Below are 12,846 nucleotides of genomic sequence, written 5' to 3' on the forward strand. Positions count from 1 at the left end.
ATATTTAAGAGGATAAAATGATAATTATATATATCATTATGTATGTTAACAATGAACTACATATGTAAAACAAGACTACTAACTTAAGAATATCGAAACGAGGCATAAATGTAACGATTATCGTTGTAATGACATTTTAATGTATATATATCATATTAAGATATATTCATACATCATAATATCATGATAATGTAATAATTTAACATCTCATTAGATATAATAAACAATGGGTTAACTACATTAAATGAGATCGTTAACTTAAAGGTTTCAAAACAACACTTACATGTAACGACTAACGATGACTTAACGACTCAGTTAAAATGTATATACATGTAGTATTTTAAGATGTATTCATACACTTTTGAAAGACTTCAAGACACATATCAAAGTACTTCTACTTATCAAAAATGCTTACATTTGCATTCTCATTCATTTTCATCAACAATTCTACTCGTATACACCCGTATTTGTACTCGTACAATACTCAGCTTCTAAATGTATTTAGTATTGGTATATACACTCCAATGATCAGCTCTTAGCAGCCCTTGTGAGTCACCAAGACATGTGGGAACCATCATTTGACAACTAGCATGGCTTATGAGCATGAAAACAAAAACTAGTAACCTTATATTGACTAAGCATTAGGCATTTTTTTTCAAACAACACACACATCACATTTCTTTGATTTTCTAATCCAAATTCTCTCCATATTAACTCTCTATAAGTTTAAGAATGTCTATACTTCAGTAATATTGATCATCTAGGTCAATCTAGCTTCAATTACAATCAATAAACATCATCATTCAAGAACATATCAAGAACACTTCACAAATACTTTCAAGCTTACTAGCTTACTTCCAATCTTGCAAATCCATTTCAAGTGATCATCCAATCTCAAGAAATCTTTGTTATTTATAGTAGGTTATCTTTCTAAATCAAGGTAATACTCATATTTAAACTTTGATTCAATCTCTATAACTATAACAATCTTAATTCGAGTGATAATCTTACTTGAACTTGTTTTCATCTCATGATTCTACTTCAAGAACTTTCAAACCATCCAAGATCCTTTGAAGCTAGATCAATTTTTGTCACTTCCAGTAGGTTTACCTACTAAACTTGATGTAGTAATGATGTTCATAACATCATTCGATTCATATATATAAAACTATCTTATTCGAAGATTTGAACATGTAATCACTAGAACATAGTTTAGTTAATTCTAAACTTGTTCGCAAACAAAGTTAATCCTTCTAACTTAACTTTTAAAATCAACTAAAAACATGTTATATATCTATATGATATGCTAACTTAATGATTTAAAACTTGGAAACACGAAAAACACCGTAAAACCGGACATACGCCGTCGTAGTGAAACCGGGGGCTGTTTTGGGTTAGAAAAATAAAAACTATCTTAATCTTTGAATTGGAAGTTTATTTTCTGGAAAAATAATATTTCATATGAACATGATACTATATCCAAAAATCATGGTTAAACACAAAGTTGAAGTATGTGTTTCAAAATGGTCATCAAGATGTCGTTCTTTCGACATAAATGACTACCTCTTCAAAAAGTGACTTGTAACCTGCATTTCCGACTATAAACTTATACTTTCACTGTTTAGTTTCATAAATTTCAGTTCATTATGAAACCATATCAACTTGAATCAGTCAAAACGGATTTAAAACGAAGAAGTTATGGGTAAAACAAGATTTGATAATTTTGCTTGTTATAGCTACTTGAAATTTGTAACAAATCTATACAAATCATAACTTAACTAACTTATATTGTATTATACAAGTATTCTAACATATATTATGTAATCTTGGGATACCATAGACACGTATACAATGTTTTGACATATCATATCGACCCATCTATATATATTATTTGGGAACAACCATAGACACTCTATATGCAGTAATGCTCGAGTTAGCTATACAGGGTTGAGGTTGATTCCAAAATAATATATATACTTTGAGTTGTGATCTAGACTGAGACTTGTATACACTGGGTCGTGGATTGATTCGAGATAATATATATTGATTTATTTCTTTACATCTAACTGTGGACAACTAGTTGTAGATTACTAACGTTGGACTGCTAACTTAACAAACTTAAATCATTAAAACGTAATAAAAAATGTTGTGAATATATTTCGATCATACTTTGATATATATGTATATATTTGTTATAGGTTCGTGAATCAACCCGTGGCCAAGTCTTACTTCTCGACGAAGTAAAAATCTGTGAAAGTGTGTTATAGTCCCACTTTTAAAATCTAATATCTTTTGGGATGAGAATACATGCAGTTTTATAAATGTTTTACAAAACAGACCCAAGTACATGAAACTACATTCTATGGTTGAATTTATTAAACCGAATATGCCCCTTTTTAGTCTGGTAATCTAAGAATTAGGGAACAGACACCCTAATTGACGCGAATCCTAAAGATAGATCTATGGGCACGAACAAGCCCTAGTCAGAGAATTTGAACTGCTTTAGTACTTCGATTTTATCATGTCCGAAGGGAGTCCCTGAATGATGTGGATATTCTATATGCATCTTGTTAATGTCGGTTACCTGGTGTTCACGATACGAATGATTTTTATCTCTATGTATGGGATGATGTTTATGAAAAATGGAAATATGAATCTTGTGGTCTATTATTATGATTTGATAAATATATAGGTTAAATCCTATAACTCACCAATATTTTTGTTGACGTTTAAAGCATGTTTATCCTCAGGTGATTATTAAGAGCTTCCGCTGTTGCATGCTAATTTATGGACAAGAGTTGGAGTCAGCATGCTTGTATAATATTGTTTAAAAAATGCATTCGAAGATCTAAATTGATGTGTATTATTATTGTAAACCATTATGTAATAATCGTGTGAAAACGCTATATTTTAGATTATCATTATTTGATAATCGTCATAATATTTTTAAACCTTTATCGATAAAATAAAGGTTATGGTTTGTTTTAAAATCGAATGCATTCTTTAAAAAACGTCTCATATAGAGGTCAAAACCTAGCAACGAAATCAATTAATATGGAACGTTTATAATCGATACGAACGGGACATTTCAGTTGGTATCCGAGCGTTGGTCTTAGAGAACCAAAAATTTGCATCAGTGTGTCTTACCTAGTTTGTTAGGATGCATTAGTGAGTCTGGACTTCGACCGTGTTTTCTTTAAAAACGATTGCTTAACACTTTTTGTTGGAAACTATATATTATTAACATGTAAATATTATGTGATATATTAGTCTCTTAACGTGTTTGATATTGCGTGATAGATGTCTACCTCTAGTACAAATCCCATCGACTCACCTAATAATAATGAAGAGTCAAATGTATTTTGGGATGATTCACAAATTCCCGAGGAGGAACCGGAAGAGGAGGAACCGGAAGAGGAGGAACCGGAAGAAGAAGAGGTTCTGGAGGAAGAAATATTAATAACTACAGAAAAACGGTTAAATAAAAGAAAATCCTCAACCAATGGACCAAAGTTAAAAATGGTCAATGGTGTTTCCGCCAAGGAAGCAAAATATTAGGAAAATTACCAGTTTTCTGATGAATCGGATCCCGATGAGGATTCCGATGGTGTTATAGAAATTACCTCGACCCAATTGGAAAAAGCAAAAGAAAACAATATGGGAAAAGGCATTAAAATAGAAAAACCCGAGCCCAAAACCGATGAACTTTATGTTAACATGAAGTACCCTGATGGGGTGTACCGTAAACACCCGTATTTCTTAAACTTTCACTATAACCCGGGAACATCTAAGCCACCAGGTTTTTCTAGACCATTTGAGAAAAGAACGACTCGTATTAGGGGAGCACCATATATCCCTAGGAATTTAGCGAAACGAACCAAGTCCGAAGAGGAAGAAACGAGTGAGTCGGAATAAAGAGTTGTAATCATGTTGTATAATATATGTATTGTAGTGTGCTTGTATTTTCATGTTATATGTAAAAATTGCTTGTATTGTTTGTTAATTATCTTTTACGAATCTAATCCTCGTCTATTTTACAATATAAAAACACACAATGGATGTTAAGGATAGACAACCGAATATTTTAGAAGACCTACCCGGGGACACGATTGATGAAATCTTGTCTAGAGTCGGTCAAAGTTCATCGGCACAATTATTTATGGCGAAATTAGTTTCTCAAACATTTGAAAGACGTTCTAGGCATTCCTTAGTTTATAAAATGCTTTCCTTTAATAGATGGGGTATATCACATTGGGGAGACCATAAGTTACGCCGTGTTTTCTTTAAAGCATTGAATGCGGGGAACCCAGATGCAATTTTACGCTATGGGTTGAGAGCCTATTTTGACTCTACCTATCCCAACATAGGACTTCGTTCTTTAGAAAGAGCTTCAAACATGCAACATAAAGAAGCATGTTATGTCTACGGGTTAGTAATGTTCGCTTGTCACCAAATCGAGAAAAAGAACATAGGATTGCAACTACTAAATAAAACATTCCCACAAATGACGGATTCAGTAGTTGGGGTGAGAAATAAGATTTTTAGATTATTACGGGGCTGTTGGGCATTACGTAACCCCCGTCCTTTTGAAAACGTTACAACATGCTGCCTAGCCAACGGTCACAACGGTTATTTTCCACAAGACCAAGGATGCGAAATAATACTAGTAAAACCCGAATACATGACTTGTTTCTGGACTTATGAATTACGTGTCTTTATTGCCTTTGCTGAACGACTTGCGTATTAATTAGAATTGTCTTCGGAACTGCCTTGCATTAAAGTTATTGTGTGCTATATTTCATACTATATGTAAAATAGCGGTATTGTAAGTTTGTAAAATATTGTATAAAAGGTTGAACGCGAAATATTATTATCAGTTTTTCATATAGAATTGTAGTAGTTGAATTGTATAGTAGCTACAAAGTATGAACTTAACGGGTAGGTACTACCCGAATTAAAACTATAAAACGCTAATATGAAGAAAAAGCTTTTATAAATAAGTTCATATTATGCTACGAAATACTATTGACTACTCTTAAATTCTATATGATTAACTCAATACTTTTGGCTATTTTGAAGGAAATGGCACCGACGACTCATCAGAACTTGAACATGAGTGAGGAAGACTTTCTTGTTTTCCTTGCTGCAAACATAGCCGCAGAACAGGCCGCAATGCAAAATAACAACAATAACTCTGGTTCTAGCAGTGGAACTAATTCCACAAGAAATCGTGTAGGATGCTCCTACAAAGAATTCACTGCTTGTAAACCTTTGGAATTCGATGGAACCGAGGGTCCAATCAGATTGAAACGGTGGACCAAAAAGGTTGAATCGGTGTTTGCCATAAGTAAATGTACTGAAGAAGACAAAGTAAAGTATGCTACGCATACCTTCACAGGTACTGCGTTAACATGGTGGAATACCTATCTCGAGCAAGTGGGACAAGATGCTGCTTATACATTACCGTGGTCAGCATTCAAACACCTGATGACTGAGCAGTACCGTCCCAGAAACGAGGTCAATAAGCTCAAAGTAGAGCTTAAAGGATTACGAACACAAAGATTCGACATTACCACCTACGAACGACGATTCACAGAGTTGTGCCTATTGTGTCCAAGAGCATTCGAGGATGAAGAAGAGAAGATCGACGCATTTGTGAAAGGGTTACCAGAAAGGATTCAAGAAGATGTGAGTTTACATGAGCCCGCCTCCATACAAAAGGCAAGTCGAATGGCTCACAAACTCATAAATTAAATTGAGGAAAGAATTAAAGAATAGGCAGCCGAAGAAGCCAACACGAAACAAGTCAAGAGAAAGTGGGAAGAAACCAGTGACAAGGGTCACCAATACAACAACAACAATAATTACAACCACAATCGCAACAACTATCCCAACAACCGCAACATCAACCGCAACATCAACAAAACATCCCAACAACAACTACAACAATCGTCCCAACAATAATAACAATCGCAACAACAACCATTTCAATAACAACAAACAGCAGAAACAGCCATGCCAAAGGTGTTCAGAGTACCATCCGAAATGTGTTCTGCACAACATTTAGCACCAAGTGTAAGAGAAATGATCATATCGCGGCAAAGTGTGAAATTTACGGACCGAAGAACAACATAATTAAAGGAACAAATAATGTCAGAACAAATAATGCCAATGCCTCCGTAGTTTGTTATAAATGTGGAAAACCGGACCACATTATTAGAAATTACCTAAACCAAGGGAATACTAATGGGCAAGGCCGCAGAAGAGTTTTCAATATTAATGCGGTAGAAGCGCAGGAAGACTCGGAGCTTGTTACGGGTACGTTTCTTATTGACAATACATCTGCTTATGTTTTATTTGATTCGGGTGTGGATAGAAGCTATATGAGTAGAGATTTTTGTACTAAATTAAGTTGTCCACTGACGCCTTTGGAAAATAAATTTTTACTCGAATTAGCAAACGGTAAATTAATTACAGCAGATAATATATGTCGGAATCGATAAATTAAACTGGTTAGCGAAACATTTAAGATTGATTTGATACCAGTAGAGTTAGGAAGTTTTGATGTGATAATTGGCATAGACTGGTTGAAAAATGAGATAGCAAATATCATATGTTACAAAAATGTAATTCGCATTGTACGAGAAAAATGAAAACCCTTAATGGTGTATGGAGAAAAGAGCAACGCGAAGCTAAATCTTATTAGTAATTTGAAGGCGCAAAATCTAATAAGAAAAGGTTGCTATGCTGTTTTAGCACATGTCGAGAAAGTACAAACTGAAGAAAAGAACATCAATGGTGTTCCCGTCGCAAAAGAATTTCCCGATGTATTTTTGAAAGAATTACCGGGACTACCTCCACACCGATCCGTTGAATTTCAAATAGATCTTGTACCTGGAGCTGCACCAATAGCTCATGCTCCATACAGACTCGAACCCAGTGAAATGAAAGAACTCCAAAGCCAATTACAAGCACTTTTAGAGCATGGTTTCATTCGACCAAGCACATCACCGTGGGGAGCTCCTGTTTTGTTTGTCAAAAAGAAGGATGGTACATTCAGATTGTGTATCGACTACCGAGAGTTGAACAAACTTACCATCAAGAACCGTTATCCACTACCGAGAATTGACGACTTATTTGATAAACTACAAGGCTCGTCATTTTATTCGAAGATCGATTTACGTTCCGGGTATCATCAAATGCGGGTGAAGGAGGATGATATTCCAAAGACTGCTTTCAGAACGCATTATGGTCATTACGAGTTTATGGTTATGCCGTTTGGATTGACTAACACACTAGCTATGTTCATGGACCTCATGAACCGAGTGTGTGGGCCATATCTTGACAAGTTTGTCATTGTTTTCATCGATGACAAACTCATTTACTCAAAGAATGATCAAGAGCACGAAGAACATTTGAGAAAAGTGCTAGAATTATTGAGGAAGGAACAACTGTAAGCAAAATTTTCAAAGTGTGCATTTTGGTTGGAAGAAGTTCAATTCCTCGGTCAAATAGTGAACAAAGAAGGCATTCAAGTAGATCCGGCAAAGATTGAAACCGTTGAAAAGTGGGAAACCCCGAAAACTCCGAAGCATATACGCCAATTTTTAGGACAGGCTGGTTACTACAGAAGGTCCATCTAAGATTTTTCCAAAATAGCAAAACCCTTAACTGCATTAACGCATAAAGGGAAGAAATTTGAATGGAAGGATGAGCAGGAGAAAGCGTTTCAATTGTTGAAGAAAAAGTTAACTACGGCACCTGTATTGTCATTGCCTAAAGGGAATGATGATTTTGGATATATTGTGACACCTCAAAGCAAGGCCTCGATTGTGTATTAATGCAACGAATGAAGGTAATTGCCTATGCGTCCAGACAATTGAAGATTCACGAGCAAAATTATACGACTCATGATTTGGAATTAGGTGCTGTTGTTTTTGCATTAAAGACTTGGAGACACTACTTACATGGGGCTAAAAGTATTATATATATCGACCACAAAAGTCTCCAACATATATTTAATCAGAAACAACTGAACATGAGGCAGCGTAGGCGGATTGAATTGTTAAATGATTACGATTTGAGATTCGTTACCACCCGGGGAAGGCAAATGTGGTAGCTGACGCTTTGAGTAGAAAGGACAGAGAACCTATGCGGGTAAAAGCTATGAATATAATTATTCGTACTAACCTTACTACTCAAATAAAGGAGACGCAACAAGGAGTTTTAAAAGAGGGAAATTTGAAGAATGAAATACCCAAAGGTTCAGAGAAACATCTTAATATTAGGGAAGATGGAACTTGGTATAGGGCTAAAAGAATTTGGGTACCAAAGTTTGGAGATGTGAGAGAAATGGTACTTAAGGAAGTACATAAAACTAGATACTCAATACATCTCGGAGCGGGAAAGATGTACAAAGATCTCAAGAAACACTTTTGGTGGCCGGGTATGAAAGCCGATATTGCTAGATATGTAGGAGAATGTTTGACGTGTTCTAAGGTCAAAGCTGAACATCATAAACCATTAGGTCTACTTCATCAACCCGAAATCTCAGAATGGAAATGGGAAAACATTACCATGGATTTCATTACTAATTTGCTAAGGACTGCAAGTAGTTATGATACTATTTGGGTAGTAGTTGATCGTCTCACCAAGTCAGCACACTTTCTGCCAATGAGAGAAGGTGATAAAATGGAGAAGTTGGCGCGATTATACTTGAAGGAAGTTGTCTCCAGACATGGAATACCAGTCTCCATTATCTCTGATAGGGATGGCAGATTTATTTCAAGGTTTTGGCAGAAATTACAACAAGTATTGAGAACTCGTTTAGACATGAGTACTACCTATCATTCACAAACTGATGGGCAGAGTGAAAGGACAATATAGACACTTGAAGACATGCTACGAGCATGTGTTATTGATTTTGGAAATAGTTGGGATCGACATCTACCATTAGCAGAGTTTTCCTATAACAACAGTTACCACTCGAGTATTGAGATGGCACCTGTAAGACCCGAATATTTTTCCTTATACATACGTGTGTTTAAGATTATTGAAGTGGAAGTTTTGCTGTACTTAATTAAAATGCAAAAGAAGCTGAACTGGGCATTTGGCGCGCCGCGCCATTACGGGCTGACAGATTCTTCCTTCCTTTAAATTAGATATTTTGGGGGCAATTTGGTAAAATCACTTTGGGGTCCGACTTTAAGGCCCCAAATCAGTTGTTGGAGTCTCCTTTACTCCATTTCCACCTACATCAATCTCATCCATTCAATTTTAGAGAGAGAGGGTTATTCTAGTGTGAGAAAGCTCAAAATAAAGAAGAAAGAGGTTGAATCGGGTCTAAGTGCAAGCTTTAAAGTTGTTCATCTATCCTCTAGCTACATTTTGATCATAGTGGTATGCTCTAATCTTGATTTCCTAATTTAATTTTGGGAAAGGGTTAGTGTTAGGGTTAATGGTGAACTTAAAAACCCACTTTGTTAGTAAATTGGGTGTTTTGGGCGAATTTGGGTCATGTAGACCCAAAGATGACTAACTAGGGTTTTCAACGTATTAAACTATGTTTATGAGCCTAAATTGGTTAGTTAAAGTACTAGCACACTTAAATATATTTAAATGGGTGTTAAGTAGGTTAGTGGGTGACCCGAAATGGGTGTAAAGTACTAGCACACTTTAAATAGTCAAATGGGTCATGATGGACCTAAGTGGGTAAATGTATGTGTTTGATGCATAAACCTTGTATTGGAAAGTGTCTTAGGACCTAACTTGGATAATGATTAGGGTTTTAGGGATGTTAACCTAAATATTAGGGTTAGGGTTACAAACGGGTCAAAATTGCACCATGGGTCAAGATAACCCTAGAATGGAGTTTTAGTGGGTTGACCAACTTGAGTTTGTGATTGATTTTATGTATAATGTAATAGGTACGTTACATTGAAGGTTCTCGGACTTGATTATTTTTGACCGAAGGCGTAAGGTGAGTGGAATAATTATATGTGTAGGTATATAATGTATCTATTTGTTGTAGCGTGAAATGTGTAGTGTCGAGGTGCTAAGACACCACGTTTCACGTGAAGAGTGTAGCATCGAGGTGTTAAGATGCCATTCGAGTGTAGCATCAAGGTGTTAAGATGCCACCTAGGAGTGTAGTGTCAAGGTGTTAAGACACCACTCTGTAAAATAATTAGTGAAGCAACGAGGTGTTAAGATGCCACTCGGGGTGAAGTACCGAGGTGTTAAGGTGCCACCCTAGGGGTTAGTGGTGCGAGGTGTTAAGTGCCCTAACGGATGTTATGAACACCGATGGCGTTTTAGCGAGCGCCGTTCCCTTGTACGATTAGTTAACCATGGTTATTTGTGTTGTAAGTGTAAGCATAATATATTATTCGAATTATATTACATGCGTTGCATATGCTAGCTTGTGGTATTGGACATTTCTAGCTTGTATTCGAGATTATAAGCTAATTGTGTTACTAGCATGTATGCGGAGAGTGAGTAAGTGATTTGCAAGTAGGTGTATTATATATGTATGTGTATAATTATTGCATTCACTAAGCTTTGCTTACCCTCTCGTTGTTTACCTTTTTATAGGTTCGGTTGTGGACAAGGGTAACGACATCATCTTGGATTAGAGATCCCGTCGTTGCTAGAGAATGCTTTTGGGCTATTTAGCTTTTGGAGTATTGACCGAGACTTAGGTAGTTTAATCCCAAACACCATGCTCGTAGTGTAGTTTGGTACTTAAACTTTTGATGGTCGAAACTCATATTTTGAATTAAACTCGTAAAACGGCCGATGTGGGCCCTGCTTCATAAAACTCATTTTTATTAATGGAATGTGTTAGTTTTACATATTTGAATATATTGTTAAAAGCGTTTTGTCAAATTATGTCGGGAAGTGGACAATCTTTTTAGCATTTCAAGATTTTTTGGACAGACCAGAATGGCGCGTCGCACGGCCTTCTGGCGCGCCGCGCGATATGCTGTTCCAGCAAAAAAAATTATTTGTTATTTTTACGCGGGTTGTTCGTGGTTTGGTTTGGGTTGTTACAAGTGGTATCAGAGCATGGTCTAAGGAATTTAGGTGACTTGAGATAGGTGCCTAGACTTAGACTTTTGTGTGTGCTTTTTATGCGGGACTTGTAGGATTACGGGTCGGAACGGGAATTCGGATAGTGTCCTAGTTTATGGGTGGACTAACGTATATATTAATATGCGGATATTATTAATATATTTTGTATTTATGTTGGGTTATATCATCGAGCAAAACGGTCGTGGTACTAATGAGTGAATACAGCGTGTACGCGTAATAATGATTAGTTACCATTTTTACGGGTGCAAATTGTATTTGACAAGTGATGTAAGATGATTTCCGAGCAAGATGAGTCGGGATTGTACGTAGGATTGTACTCGTTCGTTGCTTAATCGATCGCATTCTTTAGAATGAAGACGGAAGAGGGATATGGAATGGACGGGCCTATTCGTGAGGGGAAGGATGAGTTAACATTAAGGATTGAGACAGAGTTCGAACGCTATATCTTGATTTTTCGCCGACAAGGTTAAGCAGGTTCTCCAAGAGTCGTTTGAGGGGATAGTGACCGAGATGGTCCGAGACCAAGAGCCTAAGGTCGTGAAGGAAGAGTTAGAAAAGAGGTTTCTTAAACCTCAAGGTGTCGGTGACGAAGGAGCAACTATGGGGATTGAATCTCATGCTCCAAAAATTGCTGATCACTCTTTGGGTAAGAGAAAGTTTGAATCAAGAGGTGCTCCTAGTAAAAGGGAGAGAAGTACGCCCGAAGGAGTTGAAAAAGTGAAGAAGAGGAGTAAGACAGGTTATGGGCCTACGTGCTTTTGGTGTGTAGGACGAGGTCATTTTGCACGGAATTGTACGAGTGTACCTTTAAGTACGATCAAGTGCTTTATTTGCCAAAAGAAGGGAAACCGTAAGTCGGATTGTTCCAAATCGTTTGTAGATCGGGTTAGGAAGTTAGAGCGTGACTATCTGATGATCAGTGAAGCGCAAGGGTCCAACGATGATATTTCAGGTATTTTCGTCTTTGGTACAAATATGCATTATTATTGTTTATTTGTGCCGATGGATTCGTGTATGTATTAGGGACTTAAACTTTGTTTCGAGATCTATTTAGACTCACGTGAACTCGGTGAAGATTCGGTTTGTTGATGGTTTTGATGATAGTGCACCAAGGTAGCACCTGAGTCGTTGACTCGTGGAAACGCGCCCTGGGGACGAATGCATAGTGGTAATACGTAGTATTGATACGGGTGACATTCCTAATGGAAACACCCTATGATGATATTTGTATTGACGGACGAGGGCATAAGACTTGGTGCAACCAAGCATTTCTTAGTGATGGGCTAAATGAATCCACTAAGCCATGAGAACGAACTTTGGCATTAGGTTGTGAGCGCGTGTTCGCGTTTGTAGTGAAGTGGGTGAAACCCTTGAGAGCATGTGTGTATCGTCGGCTGGATGATCTTGTAGTGGAAACGGGTAGAAAGAATTTGATAGTTGGAAAAGTCTACCTTGCGGGTAGCGATAATTTCGTTCTAAGTTGGGGAGTTTGTACTACCACGCGACCAAGTTGGTAATGTTGTATTAAGGAAAGTGTGTCGACTTCATTAAGGATTTATATTCCTACCGAGGAAGCGTAATGGGACTTTGAGCAAGGGTACGATGCCTCATTATCGCATACTTTGGGTAGTAGTTATACAATAGCCATTTTGTGTACTACGAGGTAATTACATGTATGTGTTTATTTGGGGTTATCTCTCTGTTGACCACGTTTGACTTGTGTTAGGTGATGAGTGATAACCGGAAGGATTA

This window comes from Rutidosis leptorrhynchoides, chromosome 1 (genome assembly GCF_046630445.1).
Source record: "Rutidosis leptorrhynchoides isolate AG116_Rl617_1_P2 chromosome 1, CSIRO_AGI_Rlap_v1, whole genome shotgun sequence".
Lineage (NCBI taxonomy): Eukaryota > Viridiplantae > Streptophyta > Magnoliopsida > Asterales > Asteraceae > Rutidosis > Rutidosis leptorrhynchoides.